The following is a 12,204-nucleotide window of genomic DNA, read 5'->3' as shown; positions in this document are numbered from 1 at the left end:
AAGAATCTGGAAATTGAAAAATTGAGCAAAACAAAAACATTCTGCATGCCTTTGGCAAAATTATATGTGTTCTACAAGGAGATTGTCCCAGACCCTGCTCACAGCTGCAGAGCCAGCTGTTCAGACCCCTGGGGCATGAGGAATGGACAGAGGAGCCAAGAGCATGACAGCAGAACAGTTCCGACACTGTGCTCCCTTGTAATATTAAACTGAGTCAAATCCAGGTTTTCTCTCCAGACAGAGCAAAAAGGCATAGAGTCCACACCTATATAGAGACGAAGATTTGATGCAAAGCCTACAGGTTACCTACTGAGGTGTGGCGGATAATAAGAGGTCAACTCATAGCCATCCTAAGATGAAGAAAAAGCCTCATCATTTAGGAGTACCTATCTATTGTGTAAATACTTTTTAATATCATGATCTTTAGGTGTATGATATAGTTTAGTATTGGAAATTATTTGTCTAGCTAGGTATTTTATACACAGGTATTTGATTTTCATAAAATTTCATTAAAACATGCAATTAAGGTATCGTTTACTATCTCCATTATCTCTAATGTGTCATCTCAAATATATATATCTCAAATGTATTTCTCCATTATCTCAAATGCATTTATTAAAAATATACGTCTAGTGGCTACATATCAAACACATATACTGCTATTAATGTATTTGATAGTTTAAATTGCTCTCTAAGGAGTGCACAGAGTTAGCTTACCTATTCTCTTCTTTTATGGCATAATTTTTTTCTGTGTGTATCTTTAGTAGTATTTGCTGCACTTTCAAACTAAGACTTATTTCTGGAGCCAGAGAGATAGTACAAGGGTAAAAGAACTTGCCTTGTATAGGCCAATCCTGGTTCAATACCTAGCACCACACATGGTCCTTGAGTACCACCAAGGCTCATCCCTTGGCACAGAGCCAGGAATAGCCTCTGGACACTATTGGATGTGCCCCACTGCCACCAAAGAAAGTTTCATTTCTCATATACTAAGATTGTTACCATCTTCTAGATCACAGATAAACTTGTTGAATGTTGCTCAAAGGGCAGGAGCACATTTTTTTTATGTGGAAGCCCCAGATTTGACCCCCACACTGCAATACATTTTCTCTAGAATGCTGCCAGGAGCACAGAGCTAGGAGTAAATTGAGCACAGTCATAGTTTTCCCTTACAAACCAAAGCAAACAAGAAAAACAAAAAACTTTAATAAATGCAAATTTACTTTTTTCTGTCATAGCAGGAATGGAAATTTATCTGTATAAAAGAGACAAAAAGACATGCTGCACTGTAAAATATGTGAGCCTAATAGGGTAATATTTTGAAAAACAAAATATAACTTACACAATTATGACATTCATTTGGATACCTCCTATATCAACATGTTATAAAATAGACACAAAGCAAACGCCTCTTGTAAAATAAGAATTTTACTAATACAAGACACAAAGTTACTTATGTTGTACTGTACTCATCATTCTAAGTCCATAGTACCCACAGATACTTTGAAAACATTTGGGGTGCACCTGGGGAAATGAGCTATTATTCTTTATCATCCCAGTGTAGGTATCTAAATTGAGGTGTTAAGATCTTTCAAGACATATCTGAAATTTTTTCCTATTTGTCACACAGATTATTATTACAAAGTATTCTCTGAGAATGTTCAGATCTATCTTACCAAAAGAACTATTTGACTATTTGAGTAAAATTGCCAAATCCATAAAATGCATCCAGTGAAGCAATATAATATATGGAAATTTGTCTATGAAAATCCATATAACATCTCATTATTATATATTATTACATCCATATTTGTTTTCCAAATTATCATTTAAATAAGTGAAAAATATCGTTGTATACTGTAGGGAGCCAGAGCACATTGCGCATGCGTGGCGGCCATGACAGAATGACCTCATATGGGGTGATTGGCGAGAGCCAATAGATGAGCGCCACGTCAGAGGCGGGGCAACCAGGGCTATATAAGGACTGCCATTACCCGGGTTGGGGTTCTTTCTCATCGTCAGTTAACTGAATAAACGGCTGCAGAAGGATCCTCAACCCGTGTCGTCTCACTCTTTGCTGGCGAAGGGAAATCGCGACATGGGCGACGAACAAATTATCCAAATTATCATTTAAATAAGTGAAAAATATCATTGTATACACTATACTTTTTATCAATACAGTATGGTTACCTAACTTCAAGTACCAGAGCATAATGTATTTTTTAAATGGAAAAGACTCTTTCAAATACATAAAATTTTAAAAAATAGAGTTCTTAGTTCCATAGTAATTGTATTGCTTTTATAAACTGTGAAATAATCTCTCTACATGACAAATACATCAAAATAAGGACGAGCAAAAAGAATTGAAATTTCGGAACAAATTAATTTGTAGAAAAATGCAAGTATTTATTTAAGGTGTTAACTACATTTTTTTGTGTGAGGATCACACACAAAAAACGCTCAGGTCTTACTCCTTGCTCTCTACCTAGGAATCACTCCTGGGAGGGTTCAAGGGCCTAAATGAGATGGGTATCAAACCTGGGTCATCCATGTGCAAAGCAAGCACCTGTCCTCTCTACTACCTCCTTGTCTCACCCCTTCATCAAGTACTTTAAACTCTAATATGCTCTATTCTAATATGAATAGAATCTAAAAATAAGTTCACACATATATAGTCAATTAAACTATTGAAAAATGATCAATATTATAGAACAATGTCCTCAATAGACAGTTTTATTTTCAATAAATCATAGTGGGAAAACTGGACATAAGTTTTTAAAAAATATAATTTTACTCCCATCTTCCATCACATAAACACACACAAATCTCAAAATGAATTAAAAAACTGCATGTAAATTTGTAATCCATTTTAAGGAAATACAACAAAAATACTAAAATTTGTATGGGAAAAAAACAAAAGATCTTAAATAATTCATGCAACCTGAAGAAAAATAAAATGGATGCATTATACTACAATACTTCAGGCTTTGTTACAAACTGGTAGTAATTAAAAGAGCATTATATTTGGAAGAAAAAGAGAAATATGTGTATAAGACAAAGGAGTCATGATCAAATCATAGAAAAGAAAACAATGTCTTCAACAAAAGTTTTTGGGGAAACTGAACAGATGACCATGAAAGAGTGAAACTGGATCACTCTTAAATTTTGTACACAAAAACAATTCAAATGGATTAAAGACCTGATGGCAAGAATTCAAACAATAAAACAGAATAAAATTTAGATGATGTCAATGTTAGAGATATATTTGGGGACTCAACCTCAATATTAAGGCACATGAAAGATGAATGAGATTACATCAATCTCAAAGCTTCTATAAAGTAAAAAATACTCAACTGAATAAAATATTCTATAAAGAACAAAGCACGGCAGAGCCTGGCAAGCTACCCGTGGCATACTCAATATGCCAGAAACAGTAACAATGACAGTCCTCATTCCCCTGGCCCTGAAAGAGCCCCCAGTACGCCATAAGGCAATATTAGCATGCGATAGGGATTAATGGAGATGGAGATGTTACTGGCACCCGCTAGAGTAAATTGATGAAGAACGGGATGGCAATGATACGGTGATACAGTGATAAAGAACAAAATATTTGCAGACCTTATATTCAGTAAGGTTTTTATAAATAAAGTATCTAAAATATGCAACTGAAGAGCAAAAAAAGATTGACTAGTCTAATTTTAAAATGAGCAGATCTTAACATGAGTTTTCAAATAGAACTTTTTAAATGAATAATAGGCTCATAAAAAGTGCTCAATGTCACTCATAATTAGGACAATGAATACTAAACCACAATGAGATATTGTTTTATATCTGTGAGAAAGGGTTATCTATAAAAATGTCTTGGGGTACAAGTAGGACAGTGGGTAAGGCACTTGCCTTGCATGTGTCTAGCCCAGGTTTGAATTCCAGCAATCCATGTGGTTCCCCAAGCCCCACCAGGAGCAATCCCTGAGCACAGAGTCAGGAGTAAGCCCTGTACAACACCTGGCACGGTCTAAAAATCAGAAAATGAATGAAAATGGGAGTAACTGTGTAACTGGGTATCTCACATTGATTCAATTTAAAAATTAAAAATTGGAATAACATTAAAATGAATATTTTCTAGGGAAAATATACAGAAGACTAATAGATGCACGTAGGGATGCTCAATATTACTAACCATCAGGAAAAATGTAAATTAAAACTACATTTATATATCACTTTACATCTGATAGAACGGCTATTGACAATGATAAGAAATAAGGAATGTTGGCAAGAGTATGGAGAAACAGGAATCTTTGTGAGTTGATGATCGAAATAAAGATAGGTGTAGCCAGGAAGATAGTAGAAAACAGCATGGAAGTTTCTCAAAGAATTAAAAGCTAGGTAGGACCTATGACTCAAGTTGCTGAGCACGTGGCTGGCATGTGTAAGCTCTGAGTTTTCTGGTACCACACAGCACTATGAGAACCACTGATGCAACCCTCAGAACCTTAAGCACCACCAGGAGAGCCCCGGCAACCCACCCCAGATCATCACTGGTCCTAGCACAAATTGGTTGTCTCAGAGGTGAGCTAGAAATTATATGAATTTTTAAAAATTGAAATTGAACTAATTTATGATTCATAAATTATACATGAAAGTAAAGAAAACAAATAAAGTAAAAAAATTATTGGAAAAGATATCTATAGAGTTGTGGGTTATATTATTTGCAATATATAAGGTATGCAATTAATGTGAGTTGCAAGCACATATATATCATGGTATATTTATAAAACGAATCTTATTTAACCATAATAGAGGTAATGCAGCATGTAAGGCACTTGCCTGGCATGTAGCCAACCCAGTTTAAACCTCACATAGCACCCCTGAGAGTGATGCCTACACCGAGAGCTAGGAATAAGCCCTGAGCACAGCTGTGTTCATTCCTTGTTCCTTACTATAGCAGTTTAAAGTGAACAGCAAGGGAGCATAACATGACACTCACCATAACCATGCGAGTTTGAACCAGGAGTTCAAAGCCTACCCATACTCTAAGAGTACTACACCACATTTGATGGGATTCAAAGCACACACACACACACACACACACATATGTATGTGTATATATATTATATACATATATATGCACATAAGGCTCAACCTTTAATATGTTAGTGATTCTTATAGAAGGGCTTAACGGTCCCTGGGTGAAATACAACAATCTCCACACTCTTTCCTCTACAGATACTTTTTTGGTAGCATTTTCAGTGTGTTTTCATAACAAACAATACAAAATATATTATCTGGGTTCACTTTGGGGCAGGGATTGGGGTTTGGGATGGAAACAACCGAAATATGATGGTGGGAAGGTGTAATGGTTGTGGGATTGGGGTTTGAAATATTAAATGTAATCATATTGCAACTACTTTATAAAATTTAAAAAAATAAATTTAAAAAAATGAACGACAGAACAACTAAACAAACATAAAATCAACCAAGTTCCTAAACCCAGAAACCAGACTGGTAGTTGCTGGAAGTGGAGTGTGAAGAGTGGATGAAATGCATGAAGGTGATCTTATGATAGAAACTTAGAAGATAAATCCGGAGCTGCTGAGGGCGAAACGGACCCTCTGCTTCTAAAGACTTTGATTCCAGAGGCCTTCTAACCCATTTTGGCATCCAGAGCAGTTCTTACAGCAATGCACTGGGACTGTGAGCTGGGCTACAACTCTGCACTGCCCTGGGATGGATCTTTCCTATCCACCCTGTTTTTCTGCACGGAAAATGGTGGCGGCAGCAATTCACATGGCGAGAGCCATCTTCTAAGTCTCCTAACCCAGAGGTATACTGTTTTTACACTTTGGGGCTCATAGGCAATCATGGGAAGTGGGTATAACCGGCACGCCCTCGGCCCAGATAAATCCGGAGCTGCTGAGAGTGAAACGGACTCTCTGCTCCTAAAGACTTTGATTCCAGAGGCCTTCTAACCCATTCTGGCATCCAGAGCAGCTTCTTACAGCAATGCACTGGGACTGTGAGCTGGGCTATGCAATTTCTGGCAGAACTTTCCCTGGACTTTATACAGAATTCCAAAGACTTAACATCTCTTAATTGTCAGCAATGTGAAACGGTTCCTTTATGCAGGTCTGACTTTGGGGGGAAACTCCAAACAGTAACAGTGAGTTTTTTGTTGAAATATTGAAGGTAGTCAAATTAGCAGCCATTTCTCTAGACTGTGAACTAAGCAATAGACCCACGCCGGCTGAGAAGAAGAAATATCCCTCTTTCCCGGTTGTTGCCCATTTTGGGGGAGAAACGCGGCGTGGCATTTACCATACTATGAGGCGCGGGAAGGGGGATGAGAAAAAAAAAAGGAAAAGGAAAAAGAAAAAAAAAAGTTATGTACTTGGAGTAGTGGGGCTACATATCTCTTCATTCTAAGCAATGCAAAACTAATTATCAAATGCTTCCTTGGTAGTAGGGCTGTCTTTCTTGGGGGGAAACTCCAACAACAATAGTGAGTTTTGTGCTGAAATATGGAATGTAATCAAGGTAAAGAGAAAATGAAGTGAAATTCATCAGTTATGCAGTTGGGGGTTGGAGGACGTGGGCGGGAGGTATACTGGGAATTTTGGTGGTGGAATATGGTCACTGGTGAAGGTATTGGTGTTTGAATATTGTATAACTGAGACATAAGCCTGAGAACTTTGTAATTTTCCACATGGTGATTCAATAAAAAATAAATAAATAAATAAATAAAGATACAAACCTCGGGTTATAAAATAAGTCCTGAAGATATAACATACAGTCTAGAGACCATAATAAAAAATATGGTAATAAATATTTGAACATTGCTAAGAGAGTAGATCCTAAAATTTCTCAGCCTAAGAAAAACTATCTAACAAAATATGGTGACAAATATTAACTAGACTTATGGATCATTTTGCAAGAAAAAAATATCAATTATAATGATGAACAAATGAAAGTTGACTGTTAATCAGGCATCAAAAATATTTTAAAATAAAATAAAAGATGGTCAAAACAAAATAACAATATGCATCTCAATCTCTAGAACTTAAATATTTTAATGGAAAGTAACTCTTCACAGAGGGTAGTCTCAGTACACCTAGACTTTTGGGAATGAGAAAATGGTGATTAAATGCAGATGTATTCACAGCACACACTGAATAAACCATTAACTTAATGAAAGATAATGGTTTAATTTATGCATTAGGCATGCCTACACATGTAGAAGTTTCATGTCATGCCATCATATTACAATAATAATGAATTATTTCTCTCTCACTCAAAATGTTGCTTCACTCTTGCATCAAACTGGGTTCTTAGTGATTTTACATACAGAATAGGTCTTTGGTAGCACTGTAGCTCTGTTGTCCCGTTGTTCATCCATTTGCTTGAATGGGTACCAGTAACGTATCCATTGTGAGACTTGTTGTTACTGTTTTTAGCATATCTAATATGCCACGGGTAGCTTGCTGGGCTCTCCAAGAGGGGCAGAGGAATCGAACCCAGTCTGCCGCATGCAAGGCAAACACCCTACCCACTGTGCTATTGCTCCAGCCCATTAAAAAATAAATAAATAAAAAGCAGAGTCTGAGGGATGGAGGCCGGGCTCTAGGCAGGTCTCTGAACATGGCAGGAAAGCACTCTTCATTCCTCAGGAGGACGGGAATGACACTGTGACAGAGGTGACCTGGACTCTGTTTTAGGTCAATCTTCCATACAGAAGGACCACAGATTACGGAACACAGATTCTGCGCTGGCAGTTCGGTTGATAGGGCAAATAAGGTGTAAACAATTTTATTCCACTTTACAGTGACAATCTGAACATGCAGCATTCAAGTAGGAAAGAAACACACATCGTAGTGAGAACATCCAGGGTCTCTATTCATTTGCCACACTTAATGGTACTCAGGCTGACTCCTGGCACTGTGCTCAGGGATCACTCCCGGAGGGGCTCAGGGCTGACTCCTGGCTCTGTGCTCAGACCTTTGGTAAAGCAGGGAAAGGGGGAATAGATACATATTGAAAAATCTGTGGTATAGGGCCAGAGAGATAACTCATTGAACTGGACCCATGTTTTGCATTCAGTAGGTGTAAGTTTGATTCCCCACAACACCTGGTCCCCTGGGCTGTATCTCCCACACAATTCTGGGAGTAACCCCTGAGCTTCAACAGATGTGGCTCCCAAATCAAACCAAAACACATCAAACACAAACTAAGTTACATGATAATTTTACTGACTGATTTCTACAGAACTGTTGAGATCTACAAACTGTTCACAACAGAATGTTACAAAAAATTCTAGGATTTAGAAAAACTGTCCCTAAAAGAGATTGTTTTGGTGCTAAAAGGAAAGATACAGAGGAAGTCCCACAACTTTTCTGGCAGGCAGTGGAGGACATAGAGACAAAATGCAGAGTGCCACTAATCTTTCATTAGTATGCCCTCCTTTACTTGGGTATGACATCATCCTACTCCACATTGCATTAGCATTATTTGTACGGATCTTTCTTCATAAACTAAGTAATGACAATGACCCCTCCATATTAACCTAGGGAACCCTCACAACGTCTAGAGGCATAAATACACTCTATGTACAGTAGACACTTACTGAAATGTGAATTAAACTAATTTTCATTTCAACAAATTGCTACAAGGCTAATAACACAATATTTGTTAATTATCTACAAGACATAGGTAGATGATAATTATTTTCAACACTTAAGGAAATAATTAGTAACAAATATAGAGCAAAAATGTAAAGAGAGTTACTGAATGTGGCATTCACATTAAAGTGAAGGAAGTAAAATAAAAAAAAAAGGCTCAGGGTTTTCACTATAAAGAAAGATTAGCACTGGGAACAAAATAAGCTCTATTACATGTAAAGAACTGTGGGAAAAATATACAAAAATACAAAATGAACATTTCATGGGTTTCTCAATTTAACCACAAACTCACAAATATCAGTAGGATTACTAACTTTAACTATGAACCCATAGTAAATAAAATAAGCTAAACTATAATTGGAATGGCAGTCAAACCAATTTTTATCTTCCCTGTTCAGTATATCTAAATCTATAAAACTGTCACAAAAAAATCAATGCACACATAAAAATCTCAGGAAGTCAAACCCTGTGAACACTTTATACCAACTACATTATGTGTGCTTATCCAATAGGTACACCAGCAATTCTACCCATACTGTGTAAGTCTGGAAATTAACATTCTTAAATGATGAATGCAATTGAAGGCAAAAAAAGAAAGGATAAAGCTATTTTGCATCAATAGTTGACTTAGTCTTATATTTACTGACAGTGATATAACTTCTCCACATATGCCATATATTAAGTCAATTCAATTGTTTCTGAACATATTTAATAAGCATTACTAGCCACTAAAAATACACTTAGTATTTGAATTTATCCAACTAAGCATTAGAATTTATCCACAAGTTCTTGTACAACTCACTTGTATATTGCAAAATCTATTCCTGATAAAAGAAACTGCATTTTATTTCATCTGTTTTCTTCCTTTGTAGTTTAAAAATTAGTAATAAGGCAGTAAAATTGAATGGCTCAGGAGATAAGTTTCTTAAGTTAAAAAAACCATCGGATGAGTGTTTCTCTAGGGGAAATTTCTGATATTTTTCTAAGGAAATTTTCTCTAAAGGAAATTTTATTCTGATGATATAACTGAAATGATATAACTAATACTTAGTTCAAATATCTGGAAACCTGGTACAGACATCTAGAGAACAATGGGAATTTTTAAATAAGCATAAAATTTTATAATTTACAGGCATTTAGATTTACTAGTAAAGTCCTTGAATTATAAGTCCAGTTCATGGTGTACTACACTGAAACTTAGCATTGCTTTGGTTATAAGCTTTTTGTAGTTAATGTATTGTGCCCTTTAAATTGTTTTATTTCCGTGCCATAACTTTATAGCAACCAAAGTCAATGTATTGTTGATGGTCAATGAAAAAGCTACAATTTGGTTGCTTTTTCGCTGAATATTGAATAAATCACTTACTTTATTATGTGATATTTAATTCCCTGATAAAAATAGTTAAGGATTAAACAAGTCATAAGGAGATACTTGCTTATGGAGGACATTATTATATTGCAGTCACAAAAATATTTTAATAAACCTTGATTTAATTAGGTTTATAATTCTCCACCATTAATGAGGTATGGAATGATTCAAGATTTGGGGGGTAAGGGACTCTTCTGTCTCTAATTTTAATGCCATTTGCCTGGTAGCTTTAACCCTAAATATAAACCCTTAGTGAAATAACAAAACTATCAAAGGATTATTTCCTTCTACGAGAAAAGACACTTGGTTTTGCAAGTAATGACTTCTATTCCCAGAATTTGAGTTGGAATCCAGAAAAATTCTAAGCAGATTATGGAATACCTGAGTTATTTAAAACCAAAATTCTTACATTATATTATTTTAAATACAACAAGGACAAATAATGGGTTTATAGATACGTTTTTCAAAAAAATTATTAGACTATTTTAAAACCAAATTCAAGAAAGATTGAATTACTAATAACTTTGGATCATCCATGCTTCACTAATACGTTTTAAACTCTGTAAAGAAAACCTTGGGATTCACTGATGACCCTCAGTTGTTCCTGCTGGTGTTGTCTGCAAGAGTTTGGGTTCTAACTGCTTTGCTCAAAGACCAACTTCCCAGCAGACTGGTTTCTGGTGTGACCTCTCCCTAATTTTGGGACTGTATTTTCTAGTTTTTGTGCATGTCTTCTCTGGATCTTGATCGTCTTGTGCTAGAAATTCATCTTACTTTGGTGTTGGTTTATTTTTCTAAATGTATGCTGAAATTGAGTCTAACATCACTGCATGGTCTGCAGGGAGGGATCGTCTCTCCTCACTAAGTTCCTTTTTTGCTCATTTATATGCAAGTACTCACCCGCACTCATGCACATGCAACACAACAAAGTAAATATGATTGTACAAGAGAGGTCGAAAACTCAGAAGGAGTAAAAACACAGGAAACAAAATAATGTGAATCTGTTAGTGGTCACAACAATTCAGGAATTTTTACACTGCTGATGAAGTGTTGGGTTAAGGACATACTGTTCAGCTCCTAAATATAATTTATTGATTTCAGTTTGGCCTTTAGCAAAATTACTAATAGAATACAGATATGTCTAAAAATAGAGCCTTTCTGAACCTTGGCTTTATTCACAAGTCAAGCAGGGCTAATGGTAATTGCCACAATCTCTTAGAACTACTTTTAAGTAGTTACGACTAGAGAGATATACAGAGGGTAGGGTGCTTGCCTTGCATGAGGTCACCCTGGAATCTCATATATTCTCAGAGCACCATCAGGGCTAATCCCTGAGTACAGAGCCAGGAGTAGGTCTTGAGGATTGTCAGGTGTGGTCCCCAAAACAAAACAAAACAAAACAAAAAGTAGTTCAATGCATCAGATGAGGCAATGTAAAATGAAAAAAATTTCATATAGTATAATATTTTTGTTTAAACTAATGTTCTCATGGTATATGTTTTTGAATAAACAAGAAAAAGTTATAAAGAAGGATGCTAATGTAGGAAAAATATTTGCATTTTCGTAAGTCATATTCAAAAAGCTTCTCTTTTTAGATATCATGATACCCATACATTTGTATCACTACCCAGACTCTCGAGTGCATCATGCATTTTTTAATTCACAACATGCATGAGTTCTTTGCAAATGCTATATTGACAAAGCACCCTATCCTTGATTGGTTTTGCTATCTATTTTTTATAATGATTTATTGCCTATAAAAGCAGGAAGGAATCCTCAGTGGTAAATTGTAAATGGTGTTTCCAGGATAGTCTATCATCAATGAAGTAATTAAAAACTCCTAAAATGTGTTTTTAGTCACTTCTTTTTCCTTTTCACTTCTTTTCCTCCTCCTTCTCCTCCTCCAATCACTCATCCTCCTCCTCTTCCACCTCATCCTCCTCCCCTTCCTCCTCCTCTTCTTCCTCTCCTCCTCCTCTTCCTCCTCATTATTATTATTACTATGAAGGCACATACTGTCGGCCATTCACACATCATCACATAAGTGTATTAGAACACACAGGAGCATGTGTGTGTGTGTGTGTGTGACTTACATGATGCTATATTTTCAGATACTTGAATTTTGGCAAGAATGAGTTATGATGATATTACAATTGAAGCGTA

At 36.0% G+C, this 12,204-nt stretch overlaps 1 protein-coding gene across 2 annotated transcripts in view; it reads right to left on the bottom strand.

The window, feature by feature from the left end:
• The window catches only part of LSAMP (limbic system associated membrane protein), a 755,031-nt gene that overhangs the window by 361,608 nt on the left and 381,219 nt on the right, over positions 1–12,204 (bottom strand). The window lies entirely within an intron of this gene.

This window comes from Sorex araneus, chromosome 2 (assembly GCF_027595985.1).
Source record: "Sorex araneus isolate mSorAra2 chromosome 2, mSorAra2.pri, whole genome shotgun sequence".
Lineage (NCBI taxonomy): Eukaryota > Metazoa > Chordata > Mammalia > Eulipotyphla > Soricidae > Sorex > Sorex araneus.
Note: the sequence above shows the minus strand (reverse complement) of the source record. Positions and strands in the feature narration are given on the sequence as shown.